This window comes from Phoca vitulina, unplaced genomic scaffold (genome assembly GCF_004348235.1).
Source record: "Phoca vitulina isolate PV1807 unplaced genomic scaffold, GSC_HSeal_1.0 scaffold6, whole genome shotgun sequence".
Classification (NCBI taxonomy): Eukaryota; Metazoa; Chordata; class Mammalia; order Carnivora; family Phocidae; genus Phoca; species Phoca vitulina.
Window position 1 is genome coordinate 28,396,366 of NW_022589709.1, and position 9,187 is coordinate 28,405,552.

General features: G+C 35.5%; 1 long non-coding RNA gene across 1 annotated transcript in view; it reads right to left on the reverse strand.

Annotated features, from left to right (window-relative positions):
* Positions 1-2,556, reverse strand: part of LOC116632195 — a 361,778-nt gene extending 359,222 nt beyond the window's left edge. Inside the window, exons 1-2 of the long non-coding RNA XR_004299356.1 lie at positions 2,382-2,556; positions 1,938-2,076 (exon numbers count right to left, since the gene is read on the reverse strand). This is a non-coding gene — a long non-coding RNA (uncharacterized LOC116632195). The remainder of the gene's footprint in view (positions 1-1,937; positions 2,077-2,381) is intronic.
* Between the last annotated feature and the right edge of the window lie 6,631 nt (positions 2,557-9,187).

Below are 9,187 nucleotides of genomic sequence, written 5' to 3' on the forward strand. Positions count from 1 at the left end.
AAGTTTTAAAGACAAGAAATTTAAAAAGAGGAAAATAAAAGTGGAATATATTTAAAATCACAAATGAAATTAGTAAAATGCCTTACTAACTGTGGTTTTACCAATCATGTTTTTGTTTTTCTGCAGAATAGTTACATATGAATAAAATTTATATATTTATTTTTTTAAAGATTTTATTTATTTATTTGATAAAGAGAGACACAGTGAGAGAGGGAACACAAGCTGGGGGAGTGGGAGAGGGAGAAGCAGGCTTTCCATCGAGCAGGGAGCCTGATGCGGGGCTCGATCCCAGGACCCTGGGATCACGACCCGAGCCAAAGGCAGACGCTTAATGACTGAGACACCCAGGCGCCCCTATGAATAAAATTTTTAAATGGCACACATATATTTCCACAAAGAATAGTCCCAATCCCTTTAAGCAAAAGAGTCTACTGGAATTATTACTTTACCAGTTTTCTGAACCATTTAAATGAGTCTAGGGGATGCTTCAAGTATAAGGCATCTATTTAAAACCCATACTCTTTAATATGTGGAGAGAAGAGTAGAAATACATGTCCTTCAGGATCTTGGCAATTTGTGAACATGTGAAGCAGTTAAATAAGCACTTGGCTGAAACTTGCTAAAAATGCAAAGGAGAATGTAAGTGTGAGATACATTAACTTTCAAGTCAGTAAGGGGTGGTTTGAAAACTTTAAAATGAAATGCACATTGCATAATATAAAAATTCTAAAAGAATCTGACCTAGCACATTACACCACTTCAGCAATATTTCCTGAACAACTAACAGTGATCTCAGAGAAAAGTTACCTGTGTGTGTGTGTGTGTGTATGTGTGTGTGTGTTTGTTTAGTGTTGGTTTCAGTGAGATAGATAAATTTAAGAAAGATTTCTAACTCAATGATCTGGTTTATTTTGGAAGTGGATTTTTACTAAAATTTTTATTTACTGAAGTTAAATTTTTAAAAACACATTAAATGAAATTTCTCTGCATTCTCTTGGTGTAGTCAACTATAGTTTTGCCACATGCTATACTTCTCAGGAATGTCATACCTATGGTTGGCAATGCATGACTGTGCAAAAAATAAATGGCAGGATGACACAGCATGCTTAGCAGATGTGGAACATGGATTTGGGCCCAAGATTTTTAGAACGTAATCGATTACATGACTCACAGCATCCAAGAGATAATAATAAACCATTGAAAGTCAGGACATTCTTTCTGAAACTTCCATACTTGGTTTCTCATCCAGTCTCAAAGTATCTGGAGTCATCATTGACATCTCCCTACTGCAGGTCACATATTTAATAATCAAGTCCCGTAGTCCACTGTCATGGATCTTTCAAATCAATTTCTTCCTTTCTATTCTCATTGCCACCACCATATTTCAGACTTGCATTACCACAACCTGTTCTGTCACAATACAGGCTTCACGCTAATCGATCCTGAAAATGCCATCAGGTCAATCTTCATAAAACGCAGTTCTGGACATGCCACTCACCTGCTCAAATATTTTCAACAGCTCCCCAATGGCTAGAGAATAAAGTCTATATTTCTTAGCTTAGAATTCAAAGTGTCCCCTATATTATAATTACGGGTGGATGTTTGGTTTCTTCTTAGGTGGTAGGACCACTTTTTACTTTTGTGCCTATTAAGTAACAGGCACAGAAATTTACATATAGAAGCATGTATTCATTCTTATAGATTCTATCACGGCTCACATATCTACCTTTCTCAACTCTATCTAATATTCAATTATCATAGGATTAAGCATTCTTATTTTTTAATTTCCTCCGGGCTATAATATTTACTGTTTCAGAAATTTTTCTACCATAGCTTTTCAGAATTAAGTATCAGAGGCAGTTTCTCAAAAGTCGCCATCACTCTTTATTCTATATTGTTGATATGAGACAAAGAAGAAACAATATTAGATTACTTACCTGTGGAGCATAAAGCTCTTGGAGTCAGAGATTGACCCTAATCTTTAGTCTTCCTCATCTTTCCATCTTTACTTCCTTCTCCAATTTCTCAGTAAACTTGTATCAACCCAACAAATGTGTTTGCTAATTTCTGAATGCCCTGCCACAGAGAAATTAGGTAAAAGAAAAAAAGGGTCAAGTGATATTTTTAAAGGCCATATTTGTCTGAACTAATTATTTTATTTTGCTGTGAGTTAGACTCTATGGCTGCATTAACAGTCCACTTATTCAGGAGTAGTTTATCAACGCTGCCTCTCTCCACCCAGAGAATGATTACAGGTGAATCTCCACATGGCTAATTTAGTTGGGAGCTCACTTATCAGACCACTTCTGTTCAATTCAGAACTAAAAATACTTTGGGGGCCCCATAAATGTTAAATAGCACAAAGAATAATAATAACTAACCTCTTCTTAGTACATGTGTTCCTGAGTACACACACTTAAAATTTTCCCAATTATAATTCAAGAACATTTCAGTTCCCTTTATTCAGGACCATTATTCAGGCTCTTCTGGAAATGTTTTATTCAGGTTGCACATCTCTCCTCCGCAGTCTCTGATTTAGAATTCAGCTCTCTGATAATGAGTCTGAAAGAGAAAAACACCATTTTTTAAAATAATGCTATAGGCATACATTGTCTTAATCTGGAAAAAAATGAAACCCTAAAATATTTTTCTAAACTGTTAAAGTGCCTGAGCTTTGAAAACCGAGGGGAAAAAAGCAAATTACAATACAATTCAACTGTATTTTTTAAATATCCATGATCACATCTGCAACATTACAACATAATCATATGAGTAACATGAAAAAAATGGTCTGAAAGCAGTTTAGTGGTGTTCTCCAGGCAAATGGGCAACCTGACTAGACATGCATTCTGGGTATAAGCAAAAAATAGAAAATACCTTTGTTTTTTGTGATGGTGACGGTTGCTGTTATTGTTGTTGCTGTTGATAATAAAGAAAAAGGCCCTATCTCAATAGGACATCTGTGCTCAACCCTTTCCCTGGGCTGTAGTTTATTCTCCTGTTCGTACCTAAGGACAGTTGGGGCAGCCTCTTAAGCACTGTAATGAGATCTGAGCAAAAACCCTTTCAAAATAAATCAGCCCAGCTCATCCCCAGCTCAGAGAGTTGGGGCAACTCATAGTGAGACTTCCCTGTTTTTCACTGTGGAACAGGCTGCTTTGCTTCGGCTCTTTCATAAACTCAAGTCTAACACATACCTACTTGGCCATTCTTGGAAAAACAGAAATAAAAATAGCCAGTCCTGGAGCATCTGAGTACTCTAAGTTCAGAGTGCTTTGAGGGTCCAGCCGAGGCAACGGGGACCTCACAGCTGAACGACTGCTTGCTAATGGCAGAATGGAAGGACTCGATGGCCACAGAAGCAAGGTCAGACAAGTGTCTCGGCGAGGAAATGTGCCCACCCCACAATGACTTGCCCAGGAAATAAGGATGCATTTAGAACCACCTTCTTTTTAAATGACCACCATGACAAGAGCTGTTAAGTATTAAACAGGTGTGTGCTATCCGTGATTGCAATTTGGATCTCCCAACTTAGTGGTGTCAGTAGAACTAATGACTGAGACAGATAAAGTGGCATACTTCCTGCATGGATTAAGATTCTGTATGAAAGCCAAAATAAAGTGCTGCACACCTGCCACATTTGAGAAAACATAGTCATAATTCCTAAGATGCTTATCTAAACTTTCTGTTCTTAAATTCTCAAATGGATCAGCTCTGAAAGATTTCAGATATTTGGAAGTTAGAGAAAATCACAAAAACTTCTGCGGGCATATATCAGTTCCAAATCTCTTACTCAGGAGAGCTTCAAAATCACATTTGCTCTGATTCCTGCATGTGTGATCTGATAAGATCAGTGACATATATTAATTGCCGTAAAATGACAGGAAACAATGACCCAGAATGAATAAAACAATGGTTTAAAAATATCCCTCATTCCAATGCTCTATACTTGAATTAGTTAAATTTAAGAATATATACATAAACTCTTATTTTGTAAGTGAAATAAAAACTTGCCAAATATTTTGAACTTTCCCTTAGAACTTTAAGCTACCTTATAAACATTATCTTTTTCCCTTTTCTTTCTTTATAGGAGTAAGACTGTATTCGAACTTTTTTCTGACATCTCAGCTCAGTAATTCAAAAAAATCACCTGCTCTTTGCAAGGTGTTTTGCTCTGCATTATACAGTGTAAAGTGACAAATAAGACATTAGTCCATATCATCAAAAAACATATTCTATGAGTGAAAATTACAAGTTTAGAAAACAGAAATATAATATGTAAAGAGTTAAATGCCACAAGAGGGATACAAAATAATTAGAGGAATGAAAAAAATTTAAATTAAAAATTATATGTTCAAAAATTGAAGATTTTATTATTACGACATTTTGGACAAATAAAAGAATTTTAACAGAAATGAAAGGTAAGGTCTTTTCAGAAAAAGAAAATATTTGAAGCAATGTTAAAATAGACATAATAGAATGAAGTTATCTTTGTAGATAAGTTAGGGGCTCAGGTTGCCTGAAACAAAGGGTACATGAAGAGAAAGTAGTTGATTAAAATGCAAAGGACAATGGGAGTAAGATCACAGAAGCCTTTAGCAATATTAATCAGTATGAAATGTGTTCCATAAGCTGTGGAGAATTATTCACATGAATTTTTCACTAATTCATTTTATTATTTTATTTGGCAAGTAACACGTAACAATATGACATTAGAAAAAATAATATTACATGATATCTCACCACAGTTAACCTTTCAATGTACACCATTTTAAAACACTTAGAAACATGAGACTATACTGAACATAATGTTAAATTACCTGCTTTTTAAATAATATACGTACATATATATAATATAAAATGAAAGTCCTTGCATAACACACTTTTCCTATCTTTCTTTTAAATAACTGCATAAAAGGGGTGCCCGGGTGGCTCAGTCATTAAGCATCTGCCTTTGGTTCAGGTCATGGTCCCAGGGTCCTGGGATCGAGCCCCGCATCGGGCTCCCTGCTCAGCGGAGAGCCTGCTTCTCCCTCTCCCACTCCCCCTGCTTGTGTTCCCTCGCTCGCTGTGTCTCTCTCTGTCAACTAAATAAACAAAATCTTAAAAATAAATAAATAAATAACTGCATAAAAGTTTATTTGTTGAATGTATCCTAATTTATATAACCATTTCTATATTTTTACACATTAAATTGCTTTTTAAAAAATGATTTTATTTATTGATTTATTTATTTAGAGAGAGAGAGCACGTGAACAGGGGGAGGGACAGAGGAAGAGGGACAGAGAATCTCAAGCAGACTCCCCACTGAGCACGGAGCCTGACATGGGGCTCGATCTCATGACCCCAAGATCATGACCTGAGTCAAAATTAAGAGTCAGATGCTTAAAACTGACTGAGCCACACAGCCACCCACATTAAATTGCTTTTTATCATTATTACAAACAAGTACAACAAAAATAAGTACTTATTAAGTACCTACCATGTGTCAGACACTGTTCTAGATAATTTTCATAGAACAGAATAAAATAGACTAATTCCAGGCTCCCATGGAACTTAACATTTTGGATATACAATAATATCTTTGTACGTGCATCTTTATCATTGATTTACTTTTATCTTTACAATAAATTCTGTATGCAAACTTTCAATGCCAATAGAATTGAATGTTCTTAAGGGTATCAATGCATACCCCACAAGATGTGTATAAGAGTATATTTCTGCCCATACCTCTGATAACATATGGCATTACCAAATTATTTGTCTTTTGTCAAAAAGGATGTAAATTACATATCATTTTTTATAATGTATCTTTTTTTTTCTTTTTAAAGACTTTATGCATTTTAGAGAGAGAGAGAGTGCGCAAGCAAGTGGGGGGAGGGGCAAAGAGGGAGGGCGAGAGATCTGAAGCAGACTCCGCATGCTCAGCATGGAGTCCAACACAGGGCTCAATCCCACCACCATGAGATAATGACCTAAGCCGAAACCAAGAGTCTGTCGCTTAACCAACTAAACCACCCAGGCACCCCTATAATGCATCTTTTCATGTTGCTACTGATTTTCAACATTTTCATTTTACTGGTTATTCTTTTGCATGTATGAAATGCCTATTTAACACTTTAGCATAAAGATTTTCATTTTTTTTCCATTTTTATTTCCTATTTATTTGTGAAATTTCATTATAAATTAAGAAAATTCTTTGTTAGGGGCATCTGGATGGCTCAGTCTGTTAAGCATCTGCCTTTGGCTGAGGTCATGATCCCAGGGTCCTGGGATCGAGCCCCATATCATGCTCTCTGCTCGGCAGGAGCCTGCTTCTCCCTCTCCCTGCTTGTACTCTCTCTCTCTCTCTGTCAAATAAATAAATAAAATCTTTTAAAAAAAGAAAATTCTTTGTTAGATATATATCTTTCAAACACTTTCCCAACCTGACTTATATATGAGAGAAAAATATCTATTTTAATTTTTTGTGGTGAATTTTACTAGAGAGGTTTATGATGATTTTGGCTTCTGGTGTTAGGTTTTTAGATGACTTACTAATGTCAGTAGTTATACAATTTACCTATATTTTCCTCAAGCACTACAAAACACTTTTTACATTTAAGTCATCAACTTTATGTTGTGTGATATAGGAGTCAAATTTGCTTTTTTAAGAGGTGAGCCTCCTATCTCCATACCATTAATTGATCCATCATGATCCTCAAAGATTTGTTCTCAAATAGCAAGTTCCTCTCTATAAAAGCATTCCATCTCTAAGATATAGGGTGCAAAAATTTTAAAAATAGCTCAGTAAAACCATTTTTCCCTTATGCTTCCCCAACACTTAAGTAAATCCTGTCCAGGATTAAAACAGTACCTGCCAATTCCTTATTGATATAAAAGAGAATTCTGAACCTTCTGAAGCCCCTTCCTAATTTTTCCCTAAAAGCTGATGATTCCAAAAGCCACTATTTGCTTTTTTAAAATTTCTAAACATTTTACTTTCTAATATCCGTGTATTATTTCATTTTTTAGTATGAACACAGGGCCCAAATCTTTTAATGAACTCTAACTATAAAAAGGGACAGTAGCTGCTTACAGATAAGATTTCTATCTGTAGTTTAAGATTTATGCTATTTGGGTAAACCCTAGGACCTAACAAGCACCTCCATATACCTCTTAAACAGGGGGCTAGTACAGCTAAGTTCTGATCTTGAAGGAGCCATTAACATTAATGGAAAGTAAAAGAATTCCCAAGTGAGAAATGAAACTATTAAAACTAGACTGGGAAAATGGAGGCACAGGTAATTGCTTAGCCATTTTCTTCTTTCCTTGTAACATCCAAATGATAAGGTCTTTTTCTTTTTCCCTCCCCAAGGTTTAGGTGTAAAGACTTTCAAGTTGTATTTAAAATGTAGCTGGTTTAGGAAGAGCTCAAACTTCTGTGCTTAAATTACTGAATCTTGTTCAGAAGCTGTATTGCTGCAGAGGAATGTATGAGTTACATACATTTTTCAAACTAAATATACCCTCCCACACACACACACCTCCTATAATGATGTTCCTATGCCTCCCATTTTCCTTTAAAACCACTGCAAAGTAAGCTATAGCTTTTAATGGAAGTGGATCATATTTCCAGGATGCGTTGAGAATCATTTCTTTATTACCCATAAGAGATTGAGAAACACCTTTACATTAACTAAGAGTTTATCATGCAATCATTCAATAAACATTTGTTTGAACAACTACTACCCGCTTAATGCCTACCCTATAGGAATACAACAGTGTGAAGAAGAGGCATAGGATTAAATAAGCCAGCAAGTTCAGCATGGAGAGACCCACCACAGGTAAAAAACAGAGCATTATGGGACAATGCAGAAAGAATATCAATTCCATCTTGGCCAGTCAGGGAAAGATGTCCAGTGGAATTGGTAACTATGTTGCAAACTAAATGATGAAATAAGTTAGGCAAAAAGTAGGAGAAGAAAGTCCCTGACAGAGGCAACAGCTTATAATAATGTCCAGAAGTGAGAGATTATATCATGTCTGGAGAAACTAAAAAAAAAAAAAAAAAAAAGAAAATCCAGAATGACCAGAGTGTAAAAGTCAAGTCAAAGAAAGGAAAAACACACAGAGATAAAAAGATGAGGCTAAAGAAGCTAATAGCGTGATCATGAAGCACCCACTAAAGCACATAAATTTGTTTGAATTCTACCAAAAGAGCACAGAAGAGCAAAGTGATTCTTTTAAGCAGAAGAGCAACCTAAGTTTTTCCTTTGGAAACAAAATTCTGACTGCTATATGCAAAACATATGAGAGGAGGGCAAATCTGGAGCCATGGAAATAAGTTAATATTCAAAGGTGTCTTGTGTTCACTTCTGAGTAAGAGTCCAAATAAGTATTGAACCACCAGAACTCTCTGGCTAACCATTGATTACTCTGTGAATTATCTAGTTAAAACACAGTGTCTTAATTGTTATACTTAATAATCGCACTGTTTATATAATTTAAGTTGTTTACCATCTGAGGTTTAACACTCAGAGAATTGATTAAATTGGGTAACTCCTCTCTTGGATGGAAGCAATAACCTTCAATGGAATGCTAACTACCTCTGAGAATTATGTTTAACTCAGACTTTCTTTGCCATAGGCAGAAGTAATTGATTTTAGGCTGGGTGAACTGGTTCTTAATACATATGCCCACAGGGAGAATGTCATTTTAATAAGATGCTTCTACAAGCCACATCCTACTTAAAACAGAAGGTTTTCCCTTTGCTTTCATAAGCAAAAACTGGAGAAGTCCTGGTTGCCCTTAAGTTCATAGTAAAAAACTGTGAAGTAATGTAACAATGAGCCGGCAGTCTGCAAAGTAACTCTTTGCCAATTCAGCTATCTATGTTTTGTTTTGTTTGTAGCTGAAGCTTTCCTAGGAAAATACATCTATATTGAACATTCTTGAAAACCACTAATTAGTATACCTAAATCTGCTTGTATTGGCTCTGCAGTAGTTGTTCTCCTGATTTCCCAATCTATTGTTTTGTTCTGCTACCACCATGCTGCAACTAAAATAAAAGTAGTCAAATAGAAATTGGGTAGGGGAGATAATAAAATAAACAACTGCATCTCAAGAGATCAAGGCAAAAAATGGAGAGTCTTCAAAAAATAAGAAATCACTGATTCATTGAAGCAGTCAGATTTTGATGTTGATT